Genomic DNA, 17687 nt, shown 5'->3' on the forward strand with positions numbered 1-17687 from the left:
CCCTTGTTGTTTGCTCTTACACAGGAATACGTAAACTCTTCCATCTGCCCGTATCTACATCTTCCAGTTAGATACTGGTAGGGTCAGAGGCAAATTTTTGGCCAAACTCCAGAAGTATCTAGGACTCCCATGGCACGGATATTGTGTAACAAATCTTATTCCTTCTCTTTATTACTTTTTTTCGTTCGCATCTTCTTAGGTTTAATTCATTATATTGGAAATATCATCTACATCTTTTATAACCGCCTCATATCCTGTTTGGAACAAGCTAGCATAGAAACATTCTAATGCAAAATAAAAGCGGGGGGGGGGGGGAGGACCCTACAACCTCTGGCATTTCAATTTTCAGTGATCAATTTTTTAAAATTTGGAAGAAAAAAATCAATATAGGCACTTCCAAGGAGCATGATTAATGTTCACTCTTTAAAAACGGGCAGTATCGCTTTTCCTTTCCCCTCTCCAAGAAGGGGGCTAAGGAGTGGATACATCTTCCTGTTGTCTCCTTTGAGGTTTATTAGCCCACGCTGAGCCAAATTGTCAAGGTTTTCAAATCAAGGCTGTTTGGCTCCTGTTCCTACTCATCCATTCTCGTTTCCCAGTTCTGTGGGCTCGATTCCACTCACGTGCAAATATTCTGATCCCATTCTGGCAGGCTCCAAGGACTCTTTCAGTTGTCAAAGTCAGCAGGAGTTGTGAACTTTGACCATGGGCGTGTCACTTACCTTCTCTCCCCTCACCATCTTCAACTCCTCCTGACTGTCACCTTCTTCACCTATAAAAACAGAGTGGATAATTTCTTCCCTCTATTTGTGTTAAAGACAATAATGTGTTTCAGAGCATCTGGCAGGTGCTCCATAAACGTTATTTTCTTTTAGCTTCCAAGATCTGAATAAACCCAATTTTATATTTTTAAAACTGAGGTTGTTTGAAACACCTGTGCCCCCTTATCCACTCTCACTTCATTATTGGGTAACTCAGTGCCTTCCCAACATAATGCTTGGGATCAGCTCCCATTATACTAAACTAGTTTCTGCTGGAACTGGATGATATTAAATTGTATTTTGAATAAATGATTCATCAACCTGGTCATCATTTGGCCATATAAATATCGACAAGGAGGGCATTTATCATGTGGAAACACGGCCTCGGATGCATATCCATCCAGCTCAGAATGCTAACCCTAGTGGAGACAAGGAGATTTACTCTTCTCCACACTGGGCTCTACCCCGGGCTCTTGACTATGGTAAGCCTTTCTGATCTCTAGAGGTTAGCCTTGTACTGTCTTGAATCTCCAACGTCACACTCTTTCACCATAGTATTAAGAATAGCTGGGTTGAGCGTTTACCCAGACACCATGCTAAGTTGATTCACTTTACATACTTTATCACATTTACTCCTTGCATTAGTGTCCTATTGCTGCATAACAAATTACCACAAACTTAGAAGCTTTAAACAACCAATGTGCGTTATGCATGGGTCAGGAATCCAGCAAAGCGCATCTGGTTCTCGAAGTCAGGGTTTCCTAAGGCTGCACCCAAGCTCTTGAATAGCTGCATTCCCATCTGGAGCCTTGAGTGGGGAAGACTCCACATCCAAGTTCATTCAGGTGGTTTGGCAGAATTCACTTCCTTGTAGTCGTAGGCCTGCCATCTCCATTTTCTTGCTAGCTATTGGCTGAGGACTGCTACATTCCGGATCCTAGGGGCTGCCCTGAAGTCCTTACCAGGCACCCCAACCACACGCAAATGAGAGCTCACTTCTCCAAGGCCATCAGGAGAAGCTCTAGCTCCTCCACTATCCCTCTCAACGTCTTAGTGATCCTTTCCTATGGAGTCTGAATACATTAGGACTTTCTTGACCTCAGATGAGAGGGTATCAAGAGATTGGACTATCCCAATTGGTCAGAAAGATGCTTAGGTGAATTAACACTTTCTCTCCAGAAATGACTGATATTTATCAGACCCTTTGGCTTTAACCAATTATTTGGCAGATGTTTTCCAGGATGACAGAGGATATTGTGATTACTGGATCCCTCTCTGGGTCTCAGCTGCTAGCAACGAGTACCTCACCTTCACAAGTATGGAATGGATTGTTTTCCTTAAGTATGCTTATTGCATTTCACATGAGTGGTTTCAGCTCTGTCACCTTTCCAAAATGACTATCTGCAAAATTGGAGTGAAGGGTCAGCTTTCTAAGGCAGCTGTGTTTCCAAAGAACAGGGCTGCAAACCAGAGGAGGTGGCCAGTCCCCTCACAAATAACTGTGAAAGAACAAAGTCTTAGAGAGCAAGGGATTTTCTTAGGCTGTTACTGTTTTATTGAACAAAATTGTATTGAGACGTGATGATCCAATTCCAGCATGTAAAGACTGCCATCAATCACCATTATCTGAGAAAAGAAATTATAGGCTTTATGCTTGCAGATGATAAAATGATTATGCTAAACCAGCACATGGTACTGGAAGAAGAATGGGTCATAAAGCTACTTCAAACTGGGTTCAAATCTAACAGCTGTCTGCTCCTGGAGAATTTAATTTATTTAAGTCCCCATAAAAGGGGACAATATTTGTTTCGCAGGTTGTCTGGGGTACAAACCAGATTTCATTCTTAGATCGCTCTGACTGAACAAATAATCATTAACTATTCCCAGTCCATGAGGCTGTCACCAGGCTTTAAAAACTAGCCAGATGTTTCCATTTCTGAATAAGAGGACATGAGTACACACCATCCTGTCTCTCCCACTTGAGGCAGATATGAAACCTGGGAATAATGAATGGATCAGCTATCTGGGAACTCTGGAAAATACAGAACAGCAGGCAGAAGTGAGAGGAAGATCATACTTTGAAGTTCCACAGTCATTGGTGAGTTTACCGTTTTTTCCTCCAGCATCTCTGGCCTGGACACAAAGCAGCCCAACACCAAGAGGTGGATCTCAGTGACGACAGAGAGAGCTCCAGGAGAAGCCCTCCTGGAGAAAGAGATCCTGGTAGCAGTAGTAGCAGCAAGAGCAAGAGGCCTAAAACACTTAAGGAGGGAAACTTCCTCACCAAATGTAGCAGTTTGATATTGTTTATGAATTCCAAAAATTGGTATTGAATTATGTTTGTGAACTGGTCCTTTCCTCTGGGCATATTAGATTATACTGGCTTCAGATGTTTCACTTTTAGTTGATTAAATAATGATTAAGTCTTTGATTGAGCACAGGGCAGAGAAGAGAGTGGGCGTTTTGATCCTGGAGCCCAGGAAGTAAACACACAGAGAAGCAGATCTCTGAGGAAGGAAAGAAAGCTCCTTTAGACATGGCAGAGATGTCGGGGAGAGAGACAGAGCCATTCACCTGATAGCCAAAGTGTATACAGCTGGCCTTGTGGAGAAAGCAGAGCATCTGAGCCCAAAGAGAAATGAGACCTAGGAAGAGAGGAAACCAGGAAGCCTGAACCCTGGCAGGTGATGGTAGCCATCTTGCTCCAACATGTAACAATGGACTTTGGTGAGGAAGTAACTTATACTTTATGGCCTGGTAACTGTAAGCTTCTATCCCAAATAAATACCCTTTATAAAAGCCAACTGAAAGGGAGTGCTGAGTTCCTAGCCAGGGGATCTCTGTCACATTCCCCAATGGAACAGCAACAATTCCCCAAGTGCAAGGGGAAAGGCCAGTAAAGAAGGATGGTCCAATGATGAGCCCTTGATACTGATGACTGTGCTTATGAGACTGTGTGCCTGAAATTTCAACTAAGCCTAGAGCTGCAGGGTACTTGAGTTACCTCCATGTTGCTCAAACATGGCCACTCCCTCAGCCAAATTCAGCATATAAATGCATTACCTTGTCTGGGACATGACTCCCAGGGAAGAGCCTCCCTGGTGCCGAGAGATTACTACCAATCACCAACTGATGATGCAACTAGATAAAGACCTTGAAGAAAAGGGGAAAATGGTAACAACAAATGAGTTTATATGGCTAAGAGACTTCAAAATGAGTCGGGAGGTCATCAGAGTAGTCACACTTACATATGTCTCAGCAGATCCTAGAGACAGCCAAAGTGGATACAACCCCAGGTACTGGTGCTCCTGATGGCTACAGAGACACACAGGTTCTACAGTCAGGGCAGATGGCTCTAGAGTTCAGTGCCTTGTCAATGGGCCCTTCTGTGGAATTTGTGCTCCTGAGTGTGATTGAGTTGGACTCAGATGTGATCTCCCTACACATGCCTCTTCTGTCACTTTTACTGAACCTGCAGTTGGCACTGGGGTTGGTGTATACTTAGGAGACTTGAATCTCTGGACTAGTCATGTGCTAGCTGGGCCCTGAGCCTTAGCAGAGTTGCAGTTCCTATTCTCCAGTAAATTGGGCTTACCCAGGTCAGTTAACAGGGAGGTGAAGATGATCAACCACCACACCAGGGAACCGAGAGTGCCTACAACTGCAAGCAGGAGAATCACATCCATCAGCCATGTGGGATCTAAGCCCCCTCTCAATTTAGAGGTGGAGTGGACATCGCCATCCCAGGGTCCACAAGAAGGAGGAATAAACTGTGGATTAGAGTGGACCTACTGGCATTCTACTATTGAACTATTGTGACTCTAGCAATGGAAGAAATTGTATCACTGATGTGGACAGAGTGGCCACAGTAGTTGCTGAGGGCAGAGAGAGGGAAGAAGAGTTGTGATATGGGAGAGTTTTCAAGACTTGAAATTGTCCTGAATGATATTGCAGGGACAGATGCAGACATTATATATCCTGCCATAACCCACTGAACAGACTGGGGGAGAGTGTACACTACAATGTAAACTATAATCCATGCAATGTAGCAGTGCTCCAAAATGTATTCATCAAAAGCAATGAATGTGCCACACTGATTTAAGAAGTTGTTAACGTGGGAGGAGTAGGGGGTGGGGAGTAGATATGTGGGAACCTCATATTTTTTAATGTAACATTTTGTGTGATCTATGTATCTTTAAAAAAAGACAATAAAAATAAGATATCTAATTTTAAAAAAAGGTCAACCGATTTCTGGTATTTTGCATCAGCTCCCCTTTGACTGACTAATACACCAAATGAAGGAGGGCAGGGGAAACTGCTGATTTTCCCCTCTTTGTGCTCATACCATCTGGCCTGCATGTGAGCTCATCCTCGGGAGTGCAGTGCACAGTAAGTGAAGTAAGTAAATAAACTTGATAAACCTCTAGCAAGACTGATAAGGAAAAAAGAGAAAAGACAAATTACCAATATTAGAAATTAATGAGTAGATAACACCACAGACCCTGCAGCTATTAAAAGGCTAATAAGGGAAACTTACAAATAATTCCATGTACATGAATTCAACCACTTAAATGAAATGGGCCAATTTCTTGAAAAGTACAAAGTACCAAACTCACCAAGATGAAATAGATAACCCAAATAGATCTATATCTACAGAAAGAATTTTAATTTGTAGTTAAAAATCTCCCCCAAAAAAGACATACAACAAGTGTGTAGACCCAGGTTGTAAAATTTATGTGGAAAATCAAAGAGCATAGAAGAACCAAAATAGTTTGGAAACAATAACACTAGAAGAATCATACTACTCAGTTTTAAAACTTTCTATAAACCTGCAATAATCAATACAGAATGGGATTAGCAAAGGGATAGACATTTATAGATCCATGGAAGAAAATACAGAGTCTGCTAATAGACCCACACAAATATGGCCAGTTGATTTTTGGAAAAATGCAAAGGAAATTCAATGGAGATAATCTTTTCAACATATGTTGCTATAACAGGCATTCACATGCACAAAAATGACCTAAACTTTGCGTCTTATACAAAACTTAACTCAAAGTGGATTATAGGTCAGATGTAAGAGGCAAACCTACAAAATTTTTAGATGTGAAAATATTCATGAACTGGGGTTTAATAAAGAGTCATGAGACATGATGCTTAAAAAAGAACAATCCACAGAAGACAAGTTGATAAATTGGACTTTATCAAAATTTAAAAATTTTGCTCTGTAAAAGATCCTATTAAGAGAATAAAAAGGCAAGTTACAAACTAGGTGAAAAATGTTTGCAAATCACATGTCCAACAGAGGACTTGTATCCATAATACACAAAGAACTCTCAAAACTCAGTTGTCCCTAATGGGATTGCAATTAGAGGTGGAGTAGACATCACCATCCCAGAATCCTCAGGTTTGAGGAATGAACTATGGACTAGACTAGACTTACTGGTATCCTACTATAGGTTTACTGTGATTCTAGCACTGTAAGAACTTGTATCATTGATGTGGAGGCAGTGACCACTGGAGGTTCTAAGGGCAGGGAGAGGGAAAAACAGGTGTAATACAAGGGCGTTTATGGGACTTGGGAATTGTCCTTAATGACATTGCAACGACACATACAGGCCATTATATATCTTGCTATAACCTACAAAATTATGTGGAAGAGAGTGTAAACTACAATGTAAACTAAAATTCATGCTTAGTGCAATGCTCCAGAATGTGTTCATCAATTGTAATGAATGTACCACACTAATGAAGAATGTTGTTAATGTGGGAAAATGTGGGAGGTGTAGGGAGCAGGGCATATGGGAATCCCGTCTATTTTTTATGTAACATTTATGTAATCTAAGCATCTTTTTTTTTATGTATTTATTTCTCTCCCCTTCCATGCCCCCCCACCCCGGTTGTCTGTTCTCTGTGTCTATTTGCTGCGTCTTCTTTGTTTGCTTCTGTTGTTGTCAGTGGCACGGGAATCTGTGTTTCTTTTCTTGTTGCGTCATCTTGTTGTGTCAGCTCTCCATGTGTGCAGCACCATTCTTAGGCAGGCTGCACTTTCTTTCGCGCTGGGCGGCTCTCCTTACGGGGCGCATCTATGTGGGGAACACCCCTGCGTGGCACGGCACTCCTTGCACGCATCAGCATTGCGCATGGGCCAGCTCCACACGGGTCAAGAAGCCCAGAGTTTGAACCGCGGACCTCCCATGTGGTAGACAGACGCCCTAACCACTGGGCCAAGTCCGCTTCCCCTAAGCATCTTTTTAAAAAATTAAAAATATATTAAAAATAAAATAAGATTGGAGGCAAGTTCCAAAAATCCACTTAAAAAAACCAAAACCCCAATTGTAAAGAAACAGCCAACCAAACTTAAAATTGGGCAAAAGAATTAACAGATGTTTACCCAATAGGGTAAATGCAAGGCAAATAAGCACATGAAAAACTGTTCGATGTCGTTAGCCATTAGGGAAATTCTACTTAAAATCATGATGAGATACCACTGCAAACCTGTTAGAAGGGCTGAAATAGAAAATCCCACAGTATCAAGTCAGGTGAGGCTGCAGAACAATCCAGCTAGCACCCTCAAACACAGCTAGTGTGAATGCAGAATGGTTCAGCCCCTCTGGAAAACAGTTTGGTGGTGTTTTATGAAGTTAAACATGTATTACCATATGACCCATCATTCCCACTGCTAGGTATTTCCCCTAAAGAAACAAAAACTTACATCCACATGAAAACCTGTGCAAAACCCTTTAGAGCAGTCTAATCATAATTACCAAAGACTGTTAACAACCCAAATATCTTTCAGTGGGTGACTGGATAAATAAATTGTGTGATAGATTCACACACCGGAATACTACTCAGCAATAGAAAGAAATGAACTATCAATACATGTAACAACTTGGACAAATCTCAAATGCCGTATGGAGAGTGAAATAAGCCAGTTGCAGAATGTTGTCTACTATATGATTCCATTTATATGATATTCTCTAAAAGACAAAGCTGTCACTTAAAGACTATAGACAGGGCTGAAGAAACAGATCAGCGGTTGCCAGGGTTTAGGGCTAGGAAGATGGAACTATTTTGTATACTGTTTGTGGTCATTCTTACACGAATTCATACCTGTGTTAAAATTCATGGTCGTGCACACCAAAAAATGTCACTTTGACTGTATGATCATTTAAATTTAAACTGACCAAGTCATGAAGGGAGATGGAAATGATGAGACTTCCGTCTCTGGAAACACCTTAACAAGTGAAAAATATTACGTGTTTTGCAGCAAACATCTATTGAACACCTACTTAGCAAACATTGTGCTAACTTGGCAATGTTACTCCATTTTATCACATTTAATCCCCCTAACATCACCAAGGTATTGATCCTATTGTTATCTCCATTGGCAAACGAGAGTCACTGAGACCGAGTTTGATGCTTGCCCCAAGCCGTGGCCAGGAAGCGGAGAAGCTGGGGTTTGAACCCAGGCCTCACTGACTCCGAAGACTGAGCTTTGTGAGAACCACATTCTACCCTCCAAGGGCTCCAACAGTCTGCTTTTCTCGCTTTAAAATCCTGCGTGTAACTAAGTTCGGCTTTTCCAGTGATAAACACCATCTCTGCTCTGCAAATAAGAGCTCCTTTTGTCAATGACCTCTAGTCCATGGGAAATGCTGACTCTGGGCTGGGAAATTCTCCTCTATTGATTCTCCTTGTTTTCTTTCTCTAATGCAGCTGTTAAGATCTTTTAAACAATGTAATTCATCATATGATGGTCAAACTCGTGTTTTATTGATGCAACAATTAATTAGTTGGCTGCCCAGTCCTGCAGAGTTTGTTCTGGATGAATGGCTGGCAAGGCTCGGGAAGCTGTGATACAAATCTTGCCGAGGCTTTGGACACATTGCCGACTTAATCACATTCGAGAAGTCATGGGTGGCGCAGCTGCCCCGCCACTCCCCAGCTTTTGAGCTGGCTGCTGGCTGCTCTGAGAGTTAATGGGGTAACTGCCTTCCCCAGTTCCAACCAAGGCTTGGGGCTGCCTTGTCCTGGTCTGGTCCAAGGAGGGTTAGTAAGTTTCAGATTTGCCCTCAGTTTGGAGTAAAGCTGTGTTGTGTAGTGGATAAGAGGGTGGGGGCTGAGTCAGACGGCCTGAGTTCCAGAGGTTGCCCATATTGCTTGTGAGCCAAGGTCCACTCATTTTTTAACAGCTTTAATAATATATAATTTAAATACCATAGCATTCATCCATTTTAAGTGTACAAGTCAATGATTTTTAATATCTTTGCAGAGTTGCACAACCATCACTGTGATCTAATTTTATAGGACAAATATTGTATGATTCCATTAATATGAAATATTTAGAATAAGCCAAGTCATAGAGACAAAAAGGAGATTAGAGGTTACCAGAGGTGGGCATGGGGAAGCGGGGGAAGTATTGCTTTAATGGGTACCCATGGAAAAGTTTCAGGAATGGACGGTGGTGATGTTAGAACAACATTGTGAATATAACTTATACCACTGAATTGTACACGTAAAGTGATTCAAGTGGGAACTCTTGAGTTGTACATACATTACCACTTTAAAAAGTTATTTGAAAAGAAAAAAACCTTGTGCCCATTAGCAGTCAGTCTCACTCACGCCTTCCCACCACCATAAACAACTGCTCTCTGTCTCTTTAGATTGCTCCTTTTCTGGACAATTCACTTAAGTGGAATCACACAGCATGTAGTCTCCCATGTCCAACTTCTTTTACTGAGCATAACGGTTTTGAGTTTCATCCATATTGTAGCATATATCAGAACTTCAGTCCTTTTCATGGCTGAATAGCAGTCCATCACATGGATATATCACATTTCATTTATCCATTCATCAGTGGATAGACATTTGCTTTGTTTCCACTTTTTGGCTGTTCTGAATAATGCTGCTATGAAGAGTTGTATGTTTTTGAGTGCACATATATATTTTCAACCCTCTTGGGGAAATACCTAGGAGTGGAATTGCTGGATCACATGGTAATGCTATGTTTAATATTTTGAGACACTGCCAGACTATTTTCCAAAAAGGCCGCACCATTTTACATCCCCACCAACAATGTGTGAGGGTTCCAGTTTCTTCACATCTTCCCCAGCGCTTGTTATTGTCCATCTTTTTTGTTAGAGCCAGCCTTGTGGATGTGAAGGGGTATCTCATTGTGGTTTTGATTTGCGTTCCCTGGCTGGCTAATGATGTTGACCACCTTTTCTGTGCTTATCAGCCATCTATATGCCATCTTTGGAGAAACATCTATTTAAATCCTTTGCCAATTATTTAATCAGTTTATTTACATTATTGAGCTATAAATGCTTTTTATATATTCTAGATACAAGTTCCCGCAGACCAGTCATTTAAACAACCACACACCAGTGTTTCGTCCCAGAAGAGATGTCCTCTTGCTTCCATCTCATCTGCCCCTTCTTTGTTGTTGTTTTTGTTCCATGTCCCCACCCAGCAGGGGAGAGAGTCCACATGACACATTCACTGCCTTGTGCCCAGACACAAACCTAGACTGGGATCTGCTTTCACAAAGCTGCGGTGCTCATTTTCAAAGACAGCTTTCACTTCTTCTCCTTCCCACATATTTGAAATTTTTTCTTCATGATCCCTGAAAGAGCTTAAATTTGGAATCAAAATTCCAGATGCTCAGAGACATCAAGAAGGAAACAGACTTGGAGTCAACTGCCCTGTGTTCAAATCCTAGTTGTGGATCCCCAGGCGAGTTGCTTAGTCTCTCCAAGCCTAGCTTTCAGCAACTGTAAAAGAGAAAATAAAACTGAAGTAAGTGTCGAGGCAAGGAAGAGCTTTTTAAAAAACTTGATTTGTGAATGAAATTATTGCCTTGCACATGTGCTACTAAGGGTGCAATAAGTAAGAGTGCACTTGGCTCAGTTAACTTCACAGCAACGCTGGGACGTGGGTGGGATTATCCCCACGTTAAGGGGCCAGACAGAAGCTCAGAGAGGTGAACTCACTTGCCCAAAGTAACACAGTCAGTGAGACACAGATCCAGGATTCAAACCCCAATCCAACTCTCTCTGGAGCCAGTGTTCTTTTTGAATTCATTACACAGAAGGACCGCCCTGTAGGCACGCACCCCACTGCAGTTATTTGGAGAAAAGAGAATGGAATCAGAGTGGAGCACTTCTCTGTGGAGGTCACTTGTCTGTGATGTGTTTCTTTTCCGTGGCTAATTTCATCTTTATTGAGCAAAGATGCTGTCCTGGGTACAGGATATCAGGATGAACAAAATCATAGTTTCTGTTCTAAAGCCATTAAACAAATAAACACACCAGCGGTGATTTGATTCCACCCTGTGCAAAGTGCCTGGATTTGAATCCCAGCTCCCCAGTTCCAAGCCTTGGATTGTGTGAGCATCGGTTTCCTCTTCGGTAAAGTAGGATGGGTAATTCCTGCGATCCTCACTGAATAGTCCTGAAGACTGGGGAGGGGCATCAGGGCGCGAAGGGCTGGCTCTGTGGCAGGAGCCCACACAGTAGCGGCCCTGGACTTGAGCTCCTGTTTTCCTGGGACTGCTCGAGAACCCAGAGGTCAGCTCCACTGCGGTGAGGCTGGAGGCAGCTTCCTCTTTTCCGAGCTGCAGTGGTGGGTTCCTGCAGCTCAGGGAAAGCGGGCCGGTATACTTCCTTAGGAGGAAAATCAGCCCTGACAAGCCTGCTTGGAGAATAATGTACCTCCACCAGTTGCTGCAGAGAAATCTCTGTGCACATTAGAGTTTCAAGACAGACCTCGCTAAGGCTCAGGATTCCTGGTGCAGTGGAGGGAAGGTCCATGTGGGGAGACTCTTGCATAATGATGTTTTAAGACTCTGTCTGAATAAACTCAGACAATTGATCTTGCATTTGTATTTGATAATAGGCAAGAGCTTGCCTGACATGAGGCTGTTGGGATTGAGGAAGACGGGGGAGTGCTGTAGTGCGATGAAGGCATTGAAAATCCTTCTCTAAGACTTCACTCAGTCTTTCGGCTTACAAATAGAAATACCATCTGACTCCAGGACGTGGTTGTCCGGGGGAAGTTACCCTAGTGAATGAAAAGATGAAAATGCTGTAGATGAGAAAATACCCATGTCTTGCAGAACAGGTTACGCCCAAACCCCTTAAAGTAACCACTGGCACACAGTAGGTGCTCAGTAAGGGTCGTTATCGTCTCCACCACTTGCCCCTGAAACCCTCCATCTCAATCCAGGCTTAAAATTCCCCCTTTTAGAATTTCCGACAGCCGCCCACACATTTGCTCTTCGGCTTCGAATGCCCCCTTATCCTCTTTTCCGGAGCGCTTCTCCTTATTCTCCAAGACTCGGTGTGGACATCACTGCTCCAGGCAGGTTTCTCTCTTCCCTCCTCCCCCCAAAATGTGGGGCTGTTCTCGCTCTGGGCCCACAGAGTGCCTCATGCTTCACTCCTTCATTCAAAGAACCGCATGCCTAGCACACAGTAGGCCCTCAAAGAAGCCTCCGTCGGCAGCGTTGTGGCCGTCTGGTCTAGGGCTCTGCCCTAGAAGGTAGGAACTGCTGAAACGTAGTAGGCACCTGCTGAGCAGTCTGGGGGGGTGGGGGTGGGGGATGGGAGGAGCACCTGGCTGGGGTCCCTCCCTGCGGGTGAAGAGGCTAGCGGTCCAGGTCCCAGCCTTCCCCCGCTTGTTTCCATCTGATGCCCCAGGACACAGCCCAAGAGCAGCAGGAGTTGTGTCGGCTGCACCAAATGCGAGCAGCTCTTAAAAACATCATCAGGAACTCGTTTACTTCCAGCCACCAAAGCCACGTGGGGCCCCTTCCCGACCATCTTTCTCTTGTTTCATTTGCTTTCCCTTTTGTCTGTTTGTTTTGTTGTTGTTTTTTTTCCTCCTCGTGTTTTGCTGATTCTCTTCATTTCCAAAGAATTATTTCCACTGCTCTTGCCGCCAAGTCCCCAAACAATTGCGCGCACGTATCTGCGTGTGGCTGCAGGCGGGAAGGCTGCGTCTGCCGCTGTGCACGCTTCCTGCGGTTTGCAGAATTTCGCATTCCAACACCCAAGTCGCCGGAGCCCAGCCTTGTTCAAATATTAACATCCAACTGTTGGGCTTTCTTTCTCTGCATAAAAAAGAAATGCACATATAGGTTTTTAATAGCGTGTAATAGCTTGTATTTTACAAAACTTTCTGTCCTCCATTCCCAGTCCTAATCGGTGCCCCTGGTTGGCTATGAAAATCAATTTTTTACTTTATTTGAAAACTGTCTTAAGAAATGAATTTTTAAAAATTGCCTTCCGTTCATCCAAATTTTTCTTTTTTTTTTTTTTAGCAGGGAGCCTGCTCGGTGTCTCTCTTTTTCCACTACAGGTCCCCTTGAAGAAGAGGAAGGAAAAGGAGAAAGTGCCTGAAGTGGAGACCCACCACGTGCCAAGCCCCTTGGGAGAAGTGATCATGACCTCACATTTACAAATGAGGATTCTTGGGCACAGAGACGTTAAGCATGTTTCCCAAGATCACACAGCCAGTGAGTGACAGATGCAAGATTACTAATAGAGGCAGCTTCTGAAAAACGCTAATGCTGTCATTTTTCTGTCCTCTAATCCCACGTTATTTGAGCCCTGATAATATGCTATTACCTGCTACAAAGACAGATCCTGTGATACCTTGTAAATCCACCTAAAATGAATGATTCCAGGCTCTAACTTCCTAGGGCTACCATGAGGATTCAGCTACACAAATCCATGCTTGTTCAACCAGGCACCCAGAAAGTACTTTAAAATTATTAGCTATTATTATTTCCTCCTTCAAAACTTTCCAGTCTTCTGTCTCATCCTCCACACCCTCTCTCTGCTATGTGAGAAATCTAAATGATGAATTCTTTGAGGATTGGGTCTACATGTCATCTCCATCAGATCCTGTCCCCAGTTTCAAGCCTAATGCCTGACACTGAATTTTAGAAATGCTGGTTTAATTCAACAGTGGTGGTGGCAAGAGCCTAAATGAGGTGGCGGACTTGGCGCAGTGATTAGGGCATCCGCCTACCACATGGGAGGTCCGCGGTTCAAACCCCGGGCCTCCTTGACCCGTGTGGAGCTGGCCCTTGCGCAGTGCTGATGCGCGCAAGGAGTGTCCTGCCACGCAGGGGTGTCCCCTGCATAGGGGAGCCCCACGCGCAAGGAGTGCGCCCCGTAAGGAGAACTGCCCAGCACGAAAGAAAGTACAGCCTGCCCAGGAATGGCGCCACACACACAGAGAGCTGACGCAGCAAGATGACACAACAAAAAGAAACACAGATTCCCGTGCCACTGACAACAGAAGCGTAGAAAGAAGACGCAGCAAATAGACACAGAGAACAGACAACCGGGGAAGGGGAGAGAAATAAATAAAAATAAAATAAATCTTTAAAAAAAAAGAAGAGCATAAATGAATGAATGGAGATTAGCAAATATCTGACCCTGCCTGTCCAACCCACTACCTTTGGCTTTTTTTTCCTTCCCTCTCCCCCTCTCCCTCCCCTCTGTCTCCTCTCCCCACTCCTTCTCCCCTCTCCCACTCTGCTGTTTTGCTGTCTGTGCCTATTCACCATGTGCTCTTCTGTATCTATTTCTCTTTTTGTCTTCTCGTCTTTCTCCTCTAGGACTCACTGGGATTCCATCCTGGGGACCTCTGATGTGGAGAGAGGTTCCCTGTCAGTTGTGCCACCTCAGTTCCTGGTTTCTGCTGTGCTTCACCTTGACTCTCCCTTCGTCTCTCTTTTGTTGCGTCATCGTCTTGCTGTGTGACTCACTCGTGCGGGCACTGGCTTGCCGCATGGGCACTGGCTCGCCGCATGGGCACTGGCTCGCTGCATGGGCACTGGCTCGCTACGCAGGCACTCACATGGGCACTCGGCTCACCACGTGGGCACTTGGCTCACCGTGCAGGCACTCACTCAGGCACTCAGCTCACCGCATGGGCACTGGCTCACCATGCGGGCACTCATGTGGGCACTCAGCTCACCGCACAGGCACTGGCACACCACACGGGCACTCATGTGGGCCCTCAGCTGACCACGTGGGCACTCAGCTCACCGCACAGGCACTGGCACACCACACGGGCACTCATGTGGGCCCTCAGCTCACCACGTGGGCACTCAGCTCACCGCACAGGCACTGGCACACCACACGGGCACTCATGTGGGCCCTCAGCTCACCACGTGGGCACTCAGCTCACCGCACAGGCACTGGCACACCACACGGGCACTCATGTGGGCCCTCAGCTCACCACGTGGGCACTCAGCTCACCGCACAGGCACTGGCACACCACACGGGCACTCATGTGGGCCCTCAGCTCACCACGTGGGCACTCAGCTCACCGCACAGGCACTGGCACACCACACGGGCACTCATGTGGGCCCTCAGCTCACCACGTGGGCACTCAGCTCACCACACAGGCACTGGCACACCACACGGGCACTCATGTGGGCACTTAGCTCACCACGTGGGCCCTCAGCTCACCACTTGGGCACTCGGCTCACCACGTGGGCACTCGCTCAGGCACTCAGCTCACCGCATGGGCACTGGCTCTCCACGTGGGCACTCACATGGGCACTCGGTTCACCACACAGGCACTGGCTCTCCACGTGGGCACTCACATGGGCACTCGGTTCACCACATGGGCACTGGCTCTCCACGTGGGCACTCATGTGGGCACTCAGCTCACCACTTGGGCACTCAGCTCACCGCACAGGCACTGGCACACCACACGGGCTCTCATGTGGGCACCCAGCTCACCACGTGGGCCCTCAGCTCACCACGTGGGCACTCAGCTCACTGCACAGGCACTGGCACACCACACGGGCACTCATGTGGGCACCCAGCTCACCACGTGGGCACTCAGCTCACCACTTGGGCACTCAGCTCACCGCACAGGCACTGGCACACCACACGGGCTCTCATGTGGGCCCTCAGCTCACCACGTGGACACTCAGCTCACTGCACAGGCACTGGCACACCACACGGGCTCTCATGTGGGCCCTCAGCTCACCACGTGGGCACTCAGCTCACCGCACAGGCACTGGCACACCACACGGGCACTCATGTGGGCCCTCAGCTCACCACGTGGGCACTCAGCTCACCGCACAGGCACTGGCACACCACACGGGCACTCATGTGGGCCCTCAGCTCACCACGTGGGCACTCAGCTCACCGCACAGGCACTGGCACACCACACGGGCACTCATGTGGGCACTCAGCTCATCACGTGGGCCCTCAGCTCACCACATGGGCACTCAGCTCACCACGTGGGCACTCAGCTCACCGCACAGGCACTGGCACACCACACGGGCACTCATGTGGGCACCCAGCTCACCACGTGGGCACTCAGCTCACCATGTGGGCCCTCGGCTCATGACGTGGGCACTCGGCTCACCACGTGGGCACTCGGCTCACCACGTGGGCACTCGCTCAGGCACTCAGCTCACCGCATGGGCACTGGCTCACCACGCGGGCTCTCACATGGGCACTGCTCACCATGTGGGCTCTCATGTGGGCGCTCAGTTCACCAAGCAGGCACCCACATGGACTCTGACTCACTGTGCGGGCACGCTTTCTCTTCTTTTCCACCAGGAGGCCCCAGGGCTCGGACCCAGTTCCTCCCATATGGTAGGCTGAGGCCCTATCACTTGAGCCACATCCGCTTCCCTACCTCTGGCTTTTTAAGGCACCCCTAAACACCCTAATGCATCATGCTAGTGGTGGAAATACAAGACACGATGGCAGGCTAAGAAGGCAGATACTTGGGGGGAGATGGGAATTTTTGGTTCTCGGATGGGAATTTTGTGTCTTCTTGTGCTCTGGAGCTGCTGTTTTTTAGAGTCAGGCTTCCTGCCCTCTTGTTTTTCAGTGCTAACTACGTTAGGCTCTGCAGTCTGTGCAGTCATGGACATAAGGACGACTAAGGCATGCTCGTCTTAAAGTGCAGTGAGGTTTACGTTAATAAATAATATTATGAGCGTCAGCATGTGGGCTTCCCCCTTCAGCACAGGTGAGCTTTTCCCTCCTGCCCTCTGGTCAGATCATGGGACTCATCCTGGTCCATGAGTTGTGCACGCTTACTTGCCTGTTGGGAGCCCTCGGAGCTTTCTTTTCCTTCCAGCCCAGTGACCAGCAACATTCACTATGGCCGTGGCGTCACCAAGGAGCACCCCAGTGATGAAAATGCACAGCACTTTCCTGCCAGCTTGCAATGGACGTGCAGCAGGTGGGAGCAAGAAACACTTGTTTTGAGTCACTGAGTTTTGGAGGGCTATGGGTTGTTTGTTACTGCCTTATAACCTAGCCCATCCTGACTCATACAATCTACCCCTCTGCTGGATGCGTGCCATGAACCAGGCAGTATGAACTGCTTTACAAAACTTAGTACATTCGATCAAAACAGCCCCTCCAAGAGATTCTTCCACATGTCTCTATTTGATCTTTAAAAACTTGAGTAGCCCAGGGTCACGCTGATAGTCAGTAAAAGGGGCAAGGAGGACCCAGGCAGACTGCCTCCCTAGTCCTTGTTCTTTAGCCCAATTCACTGCCTCTCAGATAAATCAGTGCCAGGAGAGAGATCAAAGGCACTCGGCATTTGGAAGAGGGAGACATGATAAGAGCAATAACGTCATGGGGGAGGTAGACTGAGGGTCTTACTTTTGAAATGCAGGTAGGAGACTGTGGCAGACAGACCCCCGAGTTTCCAGCTCCCTGCTGTGCATGTCCCTTAACTCTTCCCCTGCAGAACCTGTGGCTTGTTTCTAGCCAAAAGAATATTGTGAAAGTGAAAGGATTTGGCAGAAGTAATTATGATATTAAATCAGTTGATTTTAGTTCCTTAAAAGAAACATCATCCCGGGTGGGCCTGACTTAATCAGGTGAAAGCCCTTCATAGGGGCCTGGAGCTTCCCAGGGT

General features: G+C 46.2%; 1 protein-coding gene across 2 annotated transcripts in view; it reads left to right on the plus strand.

The window, feature by feature from the left end:
* GRIN2A (glutamate ionotropic receptor NMDA type subunit 2A) overlaps positions 1 to 14169 on the plus strand; it is a 456692-nt gene extending 442523 nt beyond the window's left edge. The window contains exon 16 of one of the 2 annotated variants that reach the window (XR_009183080.1): positions 13087 to 14169. The gene's annotated coding sequence lies outside the window, so the exon portion shown is untranslated. The remainder of the gene's footprint in view (positions 1 to 13086) is intronic. The other variant, XR_009183081.1, reaches the window with a different exon arrangement.
* Positions 14170 to 17687: the final 3518 nt, after the last annotated feature.

Source organism: Dasypus novemcinctus, chromosome 23 (genome assembly GCF_030445035.2).
Source record: "Dasypus novemcinctus isolate mDasNov1 chromosome 23, mDasNov1.1.hap2, whole genome shotgun sequence".
Taxonomy (NCBI): Eukaryota; Metazoa; Chordata; class Mammalia; order Cingulata; family Dasypodidae; genus Dasypus; species Dasypus novemcinctus.